The sequence below is a fragment of the Dermochelys coriacea genome, chromosome 2 (genome assembly GCF_009764565.3).
Source record: "Dermochelys coriacea isolate rDerCor1 chromosome 2, rDerCor1.pri.v4, whole genome shotgun sequence".
Taxonomy (NCBI): Eukaryota; Metazoa; Chordata; order Testudines; family Dermochelyidae; genus Dermochelys; species Dermochelys coriacea.
Genome location: NC_050069.1, coordinates 142,130,870 through 142,147,974, shown reverse-complemented (window position 1 = coordinate 142,147,974; position 17,105 = coordinate 142,130,870). Strand labels below are relative to the sequence as shown.

Genomic DNA, 17,105 nt, shown 5'->3' with positions numbered 1-17,105 from the left:
CATCAATTTGCCTCTGTATTTTTGTTTCTTTGCATATAGCCCAACAATCTTGCCTGACATCATGAATAGATTAGATCTTTTTTAATCCATTTTCCACACCTGGTATTGTTGTTTGTTATCTTATCTTGCTAGATTAAAACCAGAATATTATTCAAATGTTTATATATCTTTCTAGCTTACTTATACAGTGTCAACAAAATTACCCCATTTAAAAACAGACAGGAATAGATCAAACGTATCCACATTATAACTGGTATAGCAAGAATGATCATGTTATCCAAGCTTTTACCGTTTTAATAAGTAGTACCACTAATGCCTTGCATTCTATAGCAGTGGTTCTGAAAGCCGGTTCACCGCTTGTTCAGGGAAAGCCCCTGGCGCGCCAGACTGGTTTGTTTACCTGCCGCTTCCGCAGGTTCGGCCAATCGTGTCTCCCACTAGCTGCGGTTTGCCGCTCCAGGCCAATGGGGGCTGGGGGAAGCGGCGCGGGCCGAAGGACGTGCTGACCACTCTTCCCGCTGCCCCCATTGGCCTTGAGTGGCGAACCGCGGCCAGTGGGAGCCGCAATTGGCTGAACCTGCGGATGCGGCAGGTAAACAAACCAGTCCGGCATGCCAGGGGCTTTCCCTGAACAAGCGGCGGATCGGCTTTGAGAACCACTGTTCTATTGCACCTTTCAGCTGATGATCTCAAGGTAATTGCCATACAATAGTTAATTAAACCCTACAACATTGTAGGTGAGTATGATTATCCATATTTTACAGCTGAGGAAACTGAGGCCCGAGGGGTGAAGTGGCTTCCTCAAAACCACACACTGAAGGTGAGCCAGGAAAAAAACTTGGGAGGAATTAAGGAAACCTGGGTGAGCAAATTAACCTTTTGAATTTCTCACATTACAGATGTCTTTTATGGCTCTTTTGATTTAAACAAAGTATTTCTTTGCCTTTTTCATGGTATATTTTGTCTTGTTTCTCATACATTTATCCTTTGTGAATGACTGTTCTTTCTTTACTAACAAGTAAAAAAGCAAATCTCTCTTTCTAGAATGCTTATCTTATTGATATAACCTGGTTAATAGTTACTGATGCCTTGAGTTGTAAAATAAATTTTAGAAGAAAGAGGCAATTCTTGATTTGCTCTAAGAATGTGGAAAGGGCTACAACCAAGTTAATCTCCAGTTCCTAATCAATTTTGTCTCCACTGAAGTTGAACTAAGGTGCTGTTCTTTTCTCTTTCTTTTTTTTTTAATATTTTTTTCTTGGCTTTGAAGTTTCTGTAAGATGAGGATAGCTTATCGGAGTAGTCCCAGAGAATGAAGGATGCTTAAATAGGGCTACAAGTGAATGAGAGGAATTTCAATCTCTCTAAGAAGAGTCTGAGCTCTTCACTATAAGGCAAATACATATTCAGTCCCAAAGCACAAGAATGGATTTAACTACTCTGGATAATGCACTAAAATCCATCCATGGAACGCTCATCTCAAAGGCTTTGCTCAAAATGTACTTTGTATCTTGGATTGTTAGTGGCGAGCAAGAGAGAGCAAGAGATGCCCTTTTTTCTGGTGCCTGATTTAGACATTGCAGTATAATACTGTATAATAGACGATAACACCTTTAACTTCTGAAGATTTAATATCTATGGAGGACTTACACACATTGATTTGCAAACCTATTTGATCTCATTATGCTGGGACTAGGACTTTTGAATGTTCGTAACTTAAAATAGTTGTGCTTGTCTGAAAAGTGTAGCCTCTGTTTTGTTGCTCTACTTTTGTATCATAAAAATTATGTAACAACATGCATAGTCATTATCGGGACTAGGGGTTTTTGCAGCGTTGCAAGTAATGGCTTACATTGTCACATTGCATCTATGCTAGGTTTTGCCCTAGTTGAGTTATAACGGTGTAAAAAAAAACCCAAAGAATTGTGCCTGGTGCAGAAGCAGCAACACAGCCTTGAAGTCCTGTCGACATAGTGCTGTCTACACAGTACATTTTTCACATCCCTGAGCAACACAGTTATACCGACATAGATCTGTAGTGTACACCTGGCCTTACGCTTAGATGCTCTGATAATATGCTTCATTGAAGGAGGCCCCATTGTGGTACTGTGGCAGGACAGGGATATAAACCCCTTGGCTGCCCTGCTAAAGGGGTGGCTCCTCCCCTGCTTCCCGGCAGAGCAGCGGGGTGCAGGGGCTCAGACACTCATCAAGGAGCTCAGCTGCAGACCCTAACAAGGGCAGGCTCAGGGGAATCAGCTGAGCCAAGTGAAGCCAGCTGGGCTGGTGCCTGGGAGCTGATATAAGCCCAGGGAAAGGCTCAGTGAGGAGGCTTGCTGGGGAGAAGACAGGGGACTGCAGCTCTGTCTCTACTGACTGCAGGAAGCCTCAGGGGCCAGGAGACTCAGGGAAGGGTCAGTGTGGGGATTGGTGTTGGGGGAATTGGGGCTGCACTAAGCACTGTAACTAAAGAGACAAGGGTGAAACACCTGGAAGAGGAGTTGGGACCCTTTCTTTGACCAGCCTAAGCACAGAGCACAGGGATGAGAGGGCAGGAACCTCTGCGGACCCGGTGACAGGCACAAACACATTTCAAGACAGAAAGACTCTGAAGGGGCATTGCAGAAACAGCTCATCTCATCTGCTCCAGCATGCTATCAATCTGGCAGAAGTATTTCTCTCTTTATTAACAATAAAATGACAATTTCAACTTGACAATGTCAATTTCCGCTCCCACTGAAATGAAACACAAAATTCCCCTCAACTTTAATGGGAGTAGAATCTGGCTCTTATAAAGTAACGTTATCCAAAAAGACTTTAAAAAAGGCAAGATGCCTGGTATCTCCTATACAGTACTGAATATCTTCAGCTTCTGATTTCACTTGACAACTTCAGATGCGTTGTAGTTTCTGAATTTCAACTGTCCGCCCTTAACTTCTAGACATATCCAGGTGTCTACCTGTACTATCTTATAATGTGTCCATCCTCAGAATACCTAAGTTACAGTGCTACTTTAAACTATTAAAACTAATATTCTTTTCATTTTTAATTGCTAAATTGGTAGTTCTATATTGCTCTTAATCCCATAAACTCTCTCTTAAGGATTTTATCAGCTCACTTGATGGTGTGTTTGAGACTGAGAATAGAAAATTCTATCAATTTCTAAAAATGTTTAATGAATATAACAGTGAAGAATTTGTTCTCATTTAACATGCACAAGAGCTAGAGGTAACATCTGAAAAAGCACCAAAATGTCTTAGGCCAGTAGTTCTCAGGCTTGTACTGGTGACCCCTTTCACATAGTAAAGCCTCGGAGTGCAACCCCACTTATAAATTAAAAAACACTTTTTATTATAAATGCCAGATGCAAAGAGGGGTTTAGGGTGGAGGCTGACAGCTCATGACACTCCCTTCCCATGTAATAACCTTGCGACCTCCTGAGAGGTCCCGACCCCCAGTTTGAAAACCCCTGTCTTAGGTACTTTTTCGTCTCCTAGGTGCCTATGTCGTTTTTGAAAATGGGAATTCAGCTCCAAAGTCACCTACGTACATTTGAAAATGTTACTGTTGTGAGGCAGAGAGGCCTACCTCTGAGGCTGACTGGGAGGAACCACTCCCCACTGTGCTGTTACACTCCATATTCTTTATGGAAATATGCTTTTGATATGGATATGGCATAACTGAGATATATTTTATGCAAGATGGTTCACATAAGATATCATTGGAAAGGTTATGATTTAATGAATGTGATTTGTGTGCCTGTATCATTTCTGTATTTGAAGTTAGGAATACTGGCCATGTATCTGTATTTCAAATGTGCTACTTTGGGTGTCACCACCAACTAGCCCTTCAGATACTACAATGAAAAGGCCAGACGGTGCTGATGGCCCCATCAGCAAAGACAATGGACTGTGAAAGAGCTTTGTCTTCCTGTGGATGCTCAGACAGCCTGCGAGTAATGGCTGTTACAACACAGCAGAGACATGGGTCTGAGGCTAGTCTACACTGACAATGCTAAAGTGCTGCTTGTAGCAGCGTTTAATGTGCATTGTGTGGTGGCGGCACAGTGCAATCTAAAAAAAACACCTCAATGAGGGCACTGTTTACACTGGCGCTTTACAGCGCTGCCAACTTGCTGCACTAAGGGTGTGTGTGAACTCTTACACATCCCCAGTGAAGTCACAGGGCCTGAAAGCACATTGAAACCTGTCCTAAAATAACATAATATATAGGATCTCAAATTCTGTTCTCTCTTACAAATGCACATTGAGGCCTTATCTACTACAGACACAGAAACTATACTGGTGCAATTAAAATTTGTGTAAAAACAAATTTAATTGTGCTGCTGCAAACCCCTGTTTGCACACACTTATCTCAGTTTAAATTTACCAATGCCAAGTACACTGACATAAACCTGATTTTAAATTGATCTGTGTCCACACAGCATTTTGCAACTAGTTAACTAAATCAATGTAAAACACACACTTTAGTTAAACCTGTGGCACTTTGTGTATACACCAAGCAACAGTGCAGTTGAGAGAGCAAACTTTGTCCATTATTTTGTACTCTGTGACTACAGCTAGCACTAACAGAAGCAGCTGGAAGGGACAATGGCTTTCTGCTCAGGCAGCCCAGTTACTTACAGCTTCTAGTAATTAGGATTCATTGCTGAAGTAAGTAATTATCAAGCTTTACTGAGTATGTCTACACTTTATGCCCAGTAAGTGTCTACCATAAAGGGGGACATCCTGCTTCTGTTTACTTCCATAGAGTGAGGACCCAAATACCTGTTCTAGTACTTACAGAATCCTCAAAATGGAAACCTTTGCTGGTGGTCTTGTGTTCAGTTTGTCTAAAATTCAGGTTTGGAATATGGAAGGGATCTCCCCCAAAACATTGTGGAATCAATCATTGGAGGCTTTTAAGACCCGCTTAGACAAATATCTATTGGGAATGATGGTAGTTTACTTAATTCTCTTCAGCACAGAGGGGATGGACTAATGACTGCCTGAGGTCCTTTCCAGCCCATACATTTCTATTATTCTATGATTAGCTTCCTTTATTTCTTTTACAGAAAGAGTCAGTCTGCAGTGAATAAGTCAAAAATGTATTGTATTCTTGTGGCCAAACTGACCTTTAAGATTACACTATGTATATGTTATTTCTACAAAGAAGTATGAATTTCAAAGTACTGCATGCAAATACTTCCTTAGATTGCATGGATACATGTCTGAATTTAGAGAAATTATTATTAAAATAACACTATACTAGTCAATTATTTAAGATTTTAAGCTCTGTGGGTCAGGGACTGTGACTTTTATTTTTTACAGCATCTAACATTTTGTGGCCACTACTAGAAGCAAATACATAATAAAATAATAGTAATATAATAATAATAATTAATAATTAATAGTACCTCTAAAGCCATATCAGTAACTTCAGATTATTATATCAGATTATTATAGTTTAATAGGGACTGTGGGAAGCCTTCAGGATGATTCTGAGGCTTCTGTGTTTGTCCACAGGAGGAAAGCCAGATTTCTTTATTTTTGTTTAAATGAGCCCATAGAGATGTTAAGTGTTAGAATCATTATCCTACCTATAACACTATATATGCAGATATGATAACATGGTCCATGGGTAAAACTGATTGTTCCTTAGTGAGCTCAGACCATAATTTCAGTCCTGTAGTTTGATATTTTGTACCTTTACATACTCCAAAAGTCTGTCCATATGAAAAATCCAGGGATTTTTTTTAAAATTGAGAATAACAAATGTGTAGTATGTTAAAAAAAGATTTGTAAAACAGAGGAATGAGCTTTTCTAGTGTGACAGCCCATTCAGATTAGCATACAAAAGTTGAGTTTACTGATTTTACTGGACGACATAGTCAGAAGGCAAATTTTGCAGGAAAAATAAAAAACTAAGCGTCATGTCAGGGAATGGGTGCAGCTGGTTTGGGGGGGGGGGGGGGGGAGAGCGGGAGGAAGGCCTCATGTACATCTTTTGCAACACCTCTACCCTGATTTTAATTCTGTCCTTCTCTCTTCTGCTGAGGGCATGTGCACTACAAGAGTCACTAAATCCCTGTGGTAGTAACAACTCAACTCTTTACATCACTTCAGCTGGAGGAAGAACAGGTTCTGAGGCACTTTTTATGGGGGGAAGTAGTGGAGAGGATGGGCTAAAAACAATTTGATTTGGGGCTCTTCAATTTCAGTTATTGAGAACTGTGGTTGGGGATGGGGGCATTATGCCCTCATTGACGGTGGAAGCCTAAAACCATTGCATTAATGTTGTGTGTCAAGGTCTTGCCCCATTGAAGATGGGCTAATTCCGCTCTCAAAATTGTTGTTGAGTCGGGGAGAAATCAATGGCCCCAAAAGTTCCACCTCCCTTTCTTTGTTGAACTCAATATTGAAGCTAGTCACCCAGGGTGAATTCAATTTGTGGACTTATAGTCCATTCAATTCCTCCTGCCTCCTCCGCAGGGCTGACTAATAGATTCCCCCATTACATTAGGATATTAGAGGTTGTACTAAACATGATCAATGCCTCTCCTGACATCTTTGGCATGTGACATTAAACATCTGCATTTGAGGTGGAAATACCATCTCCGAATTGGCAGCAGCTCCTGCAACCACGGAAACAATTTGGGTACAGCCCTGAAATATATATCAATTTTAAATATTGCCTTGTTGAGAATGCTAGTGAAATCTATTTGTCCTATCACCATAGTGTCTGAGTACCAAGAAAGTCTCAAAAACCGACTGGACTTTGCAGGTGAGACTGCTTGGATTGATATCCAACAGAACTTTCCCTAATTAAGAACAAAAAAGCTAAAACATAACTTCATGTTTCTAGTCAGTCCAGGAATAAAGTTTGGAGAGCTCCTGCACACCTGATCTAAATCTATGCTGTGCGCGCCTAAGTGTAAGAAGAAAATGTGTAAACTCTCCATCCACATTCTATTATTCTTTCTTTCTGGCCTAACACAGATAGCTCAGTAAAATTTTAACTGGTGTTTTGACACTTGCAGTTGAAAGGGTATTTGAGGCATTAGTGACTTTGCAGGTAACAACAGCTTGTAACACTTAAAATAATTACAAATTATAGAAAATTATGTTCTCCCTAGGAAGTGTCTGAATTAATTTTTGTAAGTAAACAGACCTAGTTCAAAATACTTCCTGAAGAAGGTTTCCCCCCACCCTCTATAATAATGATACAATGTCTCTGCTCCCCACAATGAATGTGGCTGATATGAGCTCAGATCTCTCCACAACTATGACCTACTGCAAGGTCAGTCACAGTCTGCCCCAAAACATTACCATGTTTAGCCAGGCTAAAAGAAGAAATTTGCTGTTTTATAAAAAAAATTGTTTGGGGAGACTTTCTTGCAGCACTGGAAGGATGATGCTTTGCACTTCTATAGCACCTTTCATTCAAGGTTCTCAACAGTAAGTCTAAACTTAACAGGATCCCTATAATGTAGGTAAAAAGTATACAGAAAGAATTAATTTGATCCAACTTAGAAATAAACCCACTTCTTTGATGGAATTTGGCAGCTGTTAACAGTTCACATAATGTTCTGTAACAGTCTAGGCCAGGAAGAGAAACACTACATTCCAAATAAATGAGTAGGAATTTGCTCAGGACACTAGATCCCTCTACAAAAAACCTCAAGTGTGGTACTGGTGCTCATGATGCACTTTTCTGTGAAAACTCTCTGCTCTTGCCAAAGTCAGCTACCCCGTTTTAAACTTCATTGTGCTTGGAAAGTAGGGTCTTTTGTGATTAAAAACATTTATCTGATGATCCATGAGATTCTTCCATAATGTAATTACTAATGTACTTTACTCCAGAGCTTCATATGTAGGGTCACATGCTACTATTATATGGGATTCCTGTCCAGAGCTTGGAAATGTGAGTTTCCACCCACCTAGTTTCCTCCGAATTTTCCCATTTGTGGGAGATGTGAAAGGGTGTTTCACATCCCTCCACCCCAAAATAGCTGAAAACTGGCAGAGGGTGCTGGGGCAATGGCTATTTTGAATTGGAATCCTGAAGGTGTCCCCAAGAAATGCATTACCTCAACTCACCAGAGGTGGAAGGTGCCTCTGCACAACTTCCTTGACCCCCCAGCATGCACGTGATGGCCTGATTCAAGTGTTGGCAGAGGTGAAAGTAAGCCGGCACAGTCCAGTACGGCATACCGGCAAGAGCCAGTACGCCCATGCTAGACCGGAGCGGCTTCCCCAGGATGGCACTTTAAAGGGCCCGGGCTCCCTGCAGCGGCTGGAGCCCTGGGCCTTTTAAAGCGCCGCCCCGAGCCCCACTGCCGGAGCCCCTCAGGTAGCGCGCCCCTGCATGCAGAATTATAGTACATATCTGATGTACTGAGTATAGCATTTTAAATGATTATTGTCTGTATAATCTGTCATAGACCTCATTTCAGATGATCCACATGGACCTCTGTATTTCTAGCAGAAACAGACATATGCTTCAGACAGGTTATATCACTGTCAGGGATACCATCATTACAGTGTCTAGGAATTTTCTGATTGGGAAGCGGGATCTATGGTTAGTAAAATGAGACATCTTGATCTAACAAATATATTTAACTGTTAGCTTACATATATTTCTTAGACTATGATCCTACTCTAAAAGGAAGCAACGAAAATAGCACTCTTACTCCACAGATCTGTATGTGTATTCAGTCATCTCTGCTGACTTGAATGATAACAATATTGGTTTTACCACTTTTTACTCTTGTTGTCCTGCAGAGACTATAGAACTAAGAGTGTATGAGCCGGCTTTTGCTCTGTCTTGTGTATTTTCAATAGAATTATTGAATAAGTTCTAAACTTCGCAGTGGATTAGTACAAGAATAAAAGTGGCCTAATTTGGCCTGGAAACTTTTACAATGGTGAATGAGGCATAGAAGCAAAGAACCCAGCTTGACCTTTATGGCCCAGGTGGATGTGCCATGCCTGCAGTTCCAAAAATCCCAATCCTTTTACTTGCAAACTGAGCATATACTGTAGGATACAGAAACAGTTGAGATAGTAAATGTTGAACCTTATTGTAACATTTTTATAGTGTTACTTTTCACAGAAGAGATGCCCTTATGGTATAGATTTTTAAGCTCTGTACAACAAATAGATCTGCATATCAGAAATGTGTTTGAGATAGGTCGGACAGAATTAAGTAAAAGCTGAATTGCCCTCAACAAAAGCTGATGAAACGTTATGAGTTAAGAGCTAGAAGCTTCCTGACAGCATTTTCACCCACTGACATTAGGTCTAGACTTAACAGTTCCCCTTTTAAATAATATCCCTTGGCAATTATTTAACATTTCAACTTGTATGATTTATTTGATCTTTTCTCAATTCTTGTCTTATGTCAATAAGCCATCATTTGAATCTAGGCACCTCTGACTTTGATATAAAAGTATCATAAATCTCTATAAAGCATAATTTTGTGTTTACCCTCTAAATATTGTTGAATTAGTATCTTTTTCTTTCTCAGTATTATCAATATTAATGAGATCACAGAAAATAAGGGAAAAGTACTTATTTTCATCCATGATTCTTTCATGCCTCTTTAAATCAGTTTTTTTTGTCCTTTATATCAGATTTCTTGTCTTTTCCAGGATTCTTTGCACTGTGCTATTTGTTTTGTGCACCTCAATTATTAAACATAGTAAATGAAATGCAATAAGAATTGATTTAAATCTAAAACTGCAGTGTATAATCTATCCTCAACCTTCTACAAACAAATACCCACAGATGAGGAGAATGACTAACATTTTCTGGCATGTGCACTGTGAATTTATATCAATTTAACATTCCAGAGATTGAGCTACTTACAAAGTATTAATTCAATAAAAACACATTGTGTCTCTTCAAATCCATGCAGATGTTTGCACAAAGATTCTGAAGAGCTTAAAGTTAAAAAGAGCAAAAGCTGCATGTAACAATTCCAACCTTCACTACTGAGCCTACAAAACTATATCTGATAAAGAAGCTATATTGTAGGTGTAGTACAGAATGGCAGAAATTATTTTCAGTTCTAGTTGTATATTTTCTTGATTAAACTTCAACAACCCTAACTCCCTTCCATGTCAACCCTGGATAATATAGTAAACTTCATTACAGCATTACAAGAAGTATTTAACATTTTTCAAAAAGGCTTTCTTTGGAATTATACCTGTCGTTATAAAGATTGTTGGGTTGGGGTTGTTTTTATTAAAAAACCCAACAACAACAAAGAAAAAGTCAGTCAGAAAATGACAAGATATCTTTGCTCTACTTAATGTGCCATGAATATTTGGGGGGCTCTGAATTCATTCTTACTCACTTAGAACAAGGACTTCCATAAATTGCTCTTTTAATCAGGAAGTTTTCCTTGTTTATTTATAGTGAATGGAGGGAACATCATCTTTTGGCTAATGGGAGAGAAGCCCAGTATAATGTTTACTTCCACACTAGACTTCTTTGGCACAAATCCCTTTGGCAGACGACCAGGATGATCCTTTACTAGCAAATGTCAAGAATAATATGTTGTTAATAGCCAGCACTCTCTGTGAGTTCTCATTTGTTTTTTATTTTGATTATTTAATTTTAGAAGTACATTTTAGTGACTGTGAAAAGTGCCAGAATGACAGCCCTCTGGAGATGGAATTGCTTTATTTCTCCACAGAACAGGTACATCATGATGACTAGCAGCAAAGACATACCCACACTACACCTCCAGTATGCCTTAAACCTGGCATAGAGGGGGCCTACTGTCATATGCCAAGATGGGAGAGAAGAGGGTAGAGTGTTCCTCACTCTTACCGGCCAGTCAAATCCTTTGGCTCTCTTTTGATACTTTTAAGACTGTCAATCAAAGGTACCAATTAATGCCACACTCTGCTGGTGATTTTTATGATGCAGTTTTCTATCCAACAGGAAGAAGACTGAAACCATCCACTCTTTTCACACAACCCAATGAAAAACCCCTATATGGTCTTCAGTTCTGGCAATTACTGAATTAGACCACATCAGAAACAGTAAACTAGAGGTAAAATGCTTAAAAATCCTGCAACCCGTCCAGTTACCCATCCAGTTAGCATATTAATATACACTAGGATTTCTTGTAGCTGCTGTTTCTTGCAACCTGGTAAGTGAATAAGATATTTCATCTGCAGTTGATACAGATATTGAAACAAAGGAATGCTATTAAAATGTTGTACGACAGGGGGCCAAATTCAGGATACATGCCACAGCTATCTGGCTTCTATGACAGATTTATATTCTGTAGAATGTAAACTTTCATTAAAAAAAGAAAAGGAGTACTTGTGGCACCTTAGAGACTAACAAATTTATTAGAGCATAAGCTTTCGTGAGCTACAGCTCACTTCATCGGATGCATTTGGTGGAAAAAACAGAGGAGAGATTGATATACACATACACAGAGAACATGAAAAATGGGTTTATCATACACACTGTAAGGAGAGTGATAACTTAAGATAAGCCATCACCAACAGCAGGGGGGGAAAGGAGGAAAACCTTTCATGGTGACAAGCAGGTAGGCTAATTCCAGCAGTTAACAAGAATATCAGAGGAACAGTGGGGGGTGGGGTGGGAGGGAGAAATACCATGGGGAAATAGTTTTACTTTGTGTAATGACTCATCCATTCCCAGTCTCTATTCAAGCCTAAGTTAATTGTATCCAGTTTGCAAATTAATTCCAATTCAGCAGTCTCTCGTTGGAGTCTGTTTTTGAAGCTTTTTTGTTGAAGTATAGCCACTCTTAGGTCTGTGATCGAGTGACCAGAGAGATTGAAGTGTTCTCCAACTGGTTTTTTGAATGTTATAATTCTTGACGTCTGATTTGTTGTCCATTCATTCTTTTACGTAGAGGACTGTCCAGTTTGGCCAATGTACATGGCAGAGGGGCATTGCTGGCACATGATGGCATATATCACATTGGTAGATGCCGCAGGTGAACGAGCCTCTGATAGTGTGGCTGATGTGATTAGGCCCTATGATGGTATCCCCTGAAATAGATATGTGGACAGAGTGGCAACGGGTTTTGTTGCAAGGATAGGTTCCTGGGTTAGTGGTTCTGTTGTGTGGTGTGTGGTTGCTGGTGAGTATTTGCTTCAGATGGGGGGCCTGTCTTGTAAGCAAGGACTGGTCTGTCTCCCAAGATCTGAGAGAGCGATGGCTTGTCCTCAGGATAGGTTGTAGATCCTTGATGATGCGTTGGAGAGGTTTTAGTTGGGGCTGAAGGTGATGGCTAGTGGCGTTCTGTTGTTTTCTGTGTTGGGCCTGTCCTGTAGTAGGTGACTTCTGGGTACTCTTCTGGCTCTGTCAATCTGTTTCTTCACTTCAGCAGGTGGGTATTGTAGTTGTAGGAATGCATGATAGAGATCTTGTAGGTGTTTGTCTCTGTCTGAGGGGTTGGAGCAAATGCGGTTATATCGTAGCGCTTGGCTGTAGACAATGGATCGAGTGGTATGATCTGGATGAAAGCTAGAGGCATGTAGGTAGGAATAGCGGTCAGTAGGTTTCCGATATAGGGTGATGTTTATGTGACCATCGCTTATTAGCACCATAGTGTCCAGGAAGTGGATCTCTTGTGTGGACTGGGGTATTCTATCTGCTACCCAAGATCCATAAACCTGGAAATCCTGGACGCCCCATCATCTCAGGCATTGGCACCCTGACAGCAGGATTGTCTGGCTATGTAGACTCCCTCCTCAGGCCTTCGTTACCAGCACTCCCAGCTATCTTCGAGACACCACCGATTTTCTGAGGAAACTACAGTCCATTGGTGATCTTCCTAAAAACACCATCCTAGCCACTATGGATGTAGAAGCCCTCTACACCAACATTCCACACAAAGATGGACTACAAGCCATCAGGAACAATATCCCCGATACTGTCACGGCTAACCTGGTGGCAGAACTTTGTGACTTTGTCCTGACCCATAACTATTTCACATTTGGTGACAATGTATACCTTCAAATCAGCGGCACTGCGATGGGTACCCGCATGGCCCCACAGTATGCCAACATTTTTATGGCTGACTTAGAACAACGCTTCCTCAGCTCTCGTCCCTAATGCCCTACTCTACTTGCGCTACATTGATGACATCTTCATCATCTGGACCCATGGAAAAGAAGCTCTTGAGGAATTCCACCATGATTTCAACAATTTCCATCCCACCATCAACCTCAGCCTGGACCAGTCCACACAAGAGATCCACTTCCTGGACACTATGGTGCTAATAAGCGATGGTCACATAAACACCACCCTATATCGGAAACCTACTGACCGCTATTCCTACCTACATGCCTCTAGCTTTCATCCAGATCATACCACTCGATCCATTGTCTACAGCCAAGCGCTACGATATAACCGCATTTGCTCCAACCCCTCAGACAGAGACAAACCACCTACAAGATCTCTATCATGCATTCCTACAACTACAATACACACTGCTGAAGTGAAGAAACAGATTGACCAGAGCCAGAAGAGTACCCAGAAGGTCACCTACTACAGGACAGGCCCAACAAGAAACAACAGAACGCCACTAGCCATCACCTTTAGCCCCCAACTAAAACCTCTCCAACGCATCATCAAGGATCTACAACCTATCCTGAAGGACGAGCCATCGCTCTCTCAGATCTTGGGAGACAGACAGTCCTTGCTTACAGACAGCCCCCCAATCTGAAGCAATACTCACCAGCAACCACACACCACACAACAGAACCACTAACCCAGGAACCTATCCTTGCAAACAAAACCCGTTGCCAACTCTGTCCACATACTCTATTCAGGGGATACCATCATAGGGCCTAATCACATCAGCCACACTATCAGAGGCTCGTTCACCTGCGCATCTACCAATGTGATATATGCCATCATGTGCCAGCAATGCCCCTCTGCCATGTACATTGGCCACTGGACAGTCTCTACGTAAAAGAATGAATGGACACAAATCAGACGTCAAGGAATTATAACATTCAAAACCAGTTGAGAACACTTCAATCTCTCGGTCACTCGATCACAGACCTAAGAGTGGCTATACTTCAACAAAAAAGCTTCAAAAACAGACTCCAACGAGAGACTGCTGAATTGGAATGTAATTTGCAAACTGGATACAATTAACTAGGCTTGAATAGAGACTGGGAATGGATGAGTCATTACACAAAGTAAACTATTTCCCCATGGTATTTCTCCCTCCCACCCCACCCCCCACTGTTCCTCTGATATTCTTGTTAACTGCTGGAATTAGCCTACCTGCTTGTCACCATGAAAGATTCCTCCTTTCTCCCCCCTGCTGTTGGTGATGGCTTATCTTAAGTGATCACTCTCCTTACAGTGTGTATGATAAACCCATTGTTTCATGTTCTCTGTGTATGTGTATATAAATCTCTCCTCTGTTTTTTCACCAAATGCATCCGATGAAGTGAGCTGTAGCTCACGAAAGCTTATGCTCTAATAAATTTGTTAGTCTCTAAGGTGTCACAAGTACTCCTTTTCTTTTTGCGGAATACAGACTAACACGGCTGCTACTCTGAAACCTGTGATTAAAAAAGAAATTTCCATTCCTTATGGCTGCAAAGGGAACCTTCCAACTGTGAATCAGTGTAGCACTGTGAAACAACAACTCTTCAGAGTTGTGAACTGCCCATATTTATCTCAACGCAATGTTAAGTCTCAGTTTCAAACCCAATGATGAAACTTAAAGGTCTGAATTGAAAATAATTTAGGTACACAACTGCACGTACTTTGTGCATGACTCAGAAATATGTGTGTAACCTGGTGAGAAGTTTAAAAAGTGCAGAAATAGCAAGTCATAAAATGCCTACCATCATTTCCCCCCACTTAGTGATGCTGAATGGAAAAGTAACATCAGTGACTAAAGTTTAATTACAGAAGGGTGGGATTACCCTTGGTGTTTGTACATATCTCCTATTGACATAAATGGGAAATGAGCAGTGGACAAGAGTAATGCAATACATGGCCATAACTTATAGCTTCAGGCCAGGAATAATAATCAAATTGGCCCTCTCCACACAGTGGGTTTGATCATCCTGCTTCAGGACTAGATAGAAAGCCCACTGAAGTCAATGAGAGTCTTTCTGTAACGTCAACATCTTTGAATATGGCCTTTAGTGTCTCCATGTCTCATTTGCTTTAACATCAATAGTACTGTATCTGTTATTATGGACTAAGTGCTTGGTATTAGAGTCTAGTCCTACCCCACCCTCTGGTTTCACTTTACAACTGATGTCACTAGATCACAGCACTTACTTGATTAATTAAATATTTTATGGGTGTGTGTGTGTCATAGCCTAGGAACATGATATTAGGAAAAACTTTCCAGCTATAAGGGTAGTTAAGCTCTGGAATAGACTTCCAAGGGAGGTTGTGGAATCCCCATCACTGGAGGTTTTAAGAACATGTAAGACAAACGTTTGTCAGGGATGGTCTAGCTTTACTTGGTTCTGCCTCCTGGCTTTGGTGACTTCTCAAAGTCCCTTCCAGCCCTACATTTCTATGATTCTTTATTATGAATAATTAATCAATATTTTCACAGCTGTTTACACTACCATACTATTACAATGGCTCTAAGCTGTTACAGTACCAGTGATGTTTTAAACTGCAAGAGGAGATTGAATTATGCTAATTATAAAACATTTCTATTAGAAATTGTGGAAAAAGTAAATTTCTCTTTTTTTCCTCTTAGAATACAGTTAAACCTACACATTATAGCATCACAAGAGTTCTTTCTGAAAATGAATATTAGATTTGAATGTGATTTTATATTTAACTCCTCTAGTAAAGAACTGTTCTATGTAAAACTAGCTAATTTATAATAATACCAAAAAACCAGCCAATTTGTAAGATTAGTCCCCATTTACACTCTGAATTCAACAAATCTCTTTTCTGGTGCCACTAACCACTGTCACAAACCCTTACAACTTCTCTGGCACCAGCTAATAGGCCACAACTTTACTAATTAACAGATATAAACATTAACTTGCATCAAAATGTATAGCCAGAGACTTCACTTCATTGCATCTTGTGTCCAGTTGGGCCCATCTCCCTTTAAAATGATCTTGTATCTTTAAAATGATATTGTATGATAAAACCCATTGTTTCATGTTCTCTGTGTGTGTATATAAATCTCCCCACTGTATTTTCCACTGAATGCATCCGATGAAGTGAGCTGTAGCTCACGAAAGCTTATGCTCAAATAAATTTGTTAGTCTCTAAGGTGCAACAAGAGAAGTGGACTAGTAAATGAAATGATGTTAACTGCTGTTAAGGAGGGAGGCCACTACTTCCTAAAATTATATGTAAAGGCATGGTTTTTTTGTGATGACAGTCATCTATGGAGAATAACATAAAGAACTGCCCGGAATATTGTAGGGAACAATTCTACACTAATGGACTACAGCAGTGGTTGCCAAGATGTGGACTGTGAATTAACAGGGCTCTGCAAAACTCTTTGTGGGATCCATGGAGTAAAGTAGTTTGACAATCCAGTCTTTAAAGAGATATTAGTGATTATGAGGTGGGTCCCTGGGAGAAAGATCTCTCTATTACAAAATGGGCTGCTAGCTGCTCAGATTAGATGGACTAATACATTTTTCCAGCTCTAATTTCTTTTTTTAGAAAATTATTGGAAGTCAATAAACAGTGAATAAACAAGAAAGAGTAGTCAGTAACTTACATGCTACAAGCAGAGGACCCAATGAATTATCCAAAGCCAACTTTCACATCAATTTGTTCAAGAAGAACATAAGGGTGAAACAACACCAGCAGCGTGGTCTAGTAGAGCGGGCAATAAGCTGAATGTCAGGAGATTTGGGTTGTATCCCCCTGACTCTGCCGTAAACTAGCTGTGACTATGGGCAAGTCACTTCAGTGCTATTTTCCCTCCTACCCTTTGTCTGTTTAGACTGTAAGCTCTTTAGGGGCAGAGACTTTCTCATACTATATGCCTGTATAGCACCTAGTGTGATGAGGCCCCAGTCTTGGTTAGTGCCTCATAGTATTGTAATACAAGTATAGAAGGGACATATACAGGAGATGCTTTGA

General features: G+C 40.5%; 1 protein-coding gene across 14 annotated transcripts in view; it reads right to left on the bottom strand.

The window, feature by feature from the left end:
• CTNND2 (catenin delta 2) overlaps positions 1-17,105 on the bottom strand; it is a 1,224,220-nt gene that overhangs the window by 75,968 nt on the left and 1,131,147 nt on the right. The window lies entirely within an intron of this gene.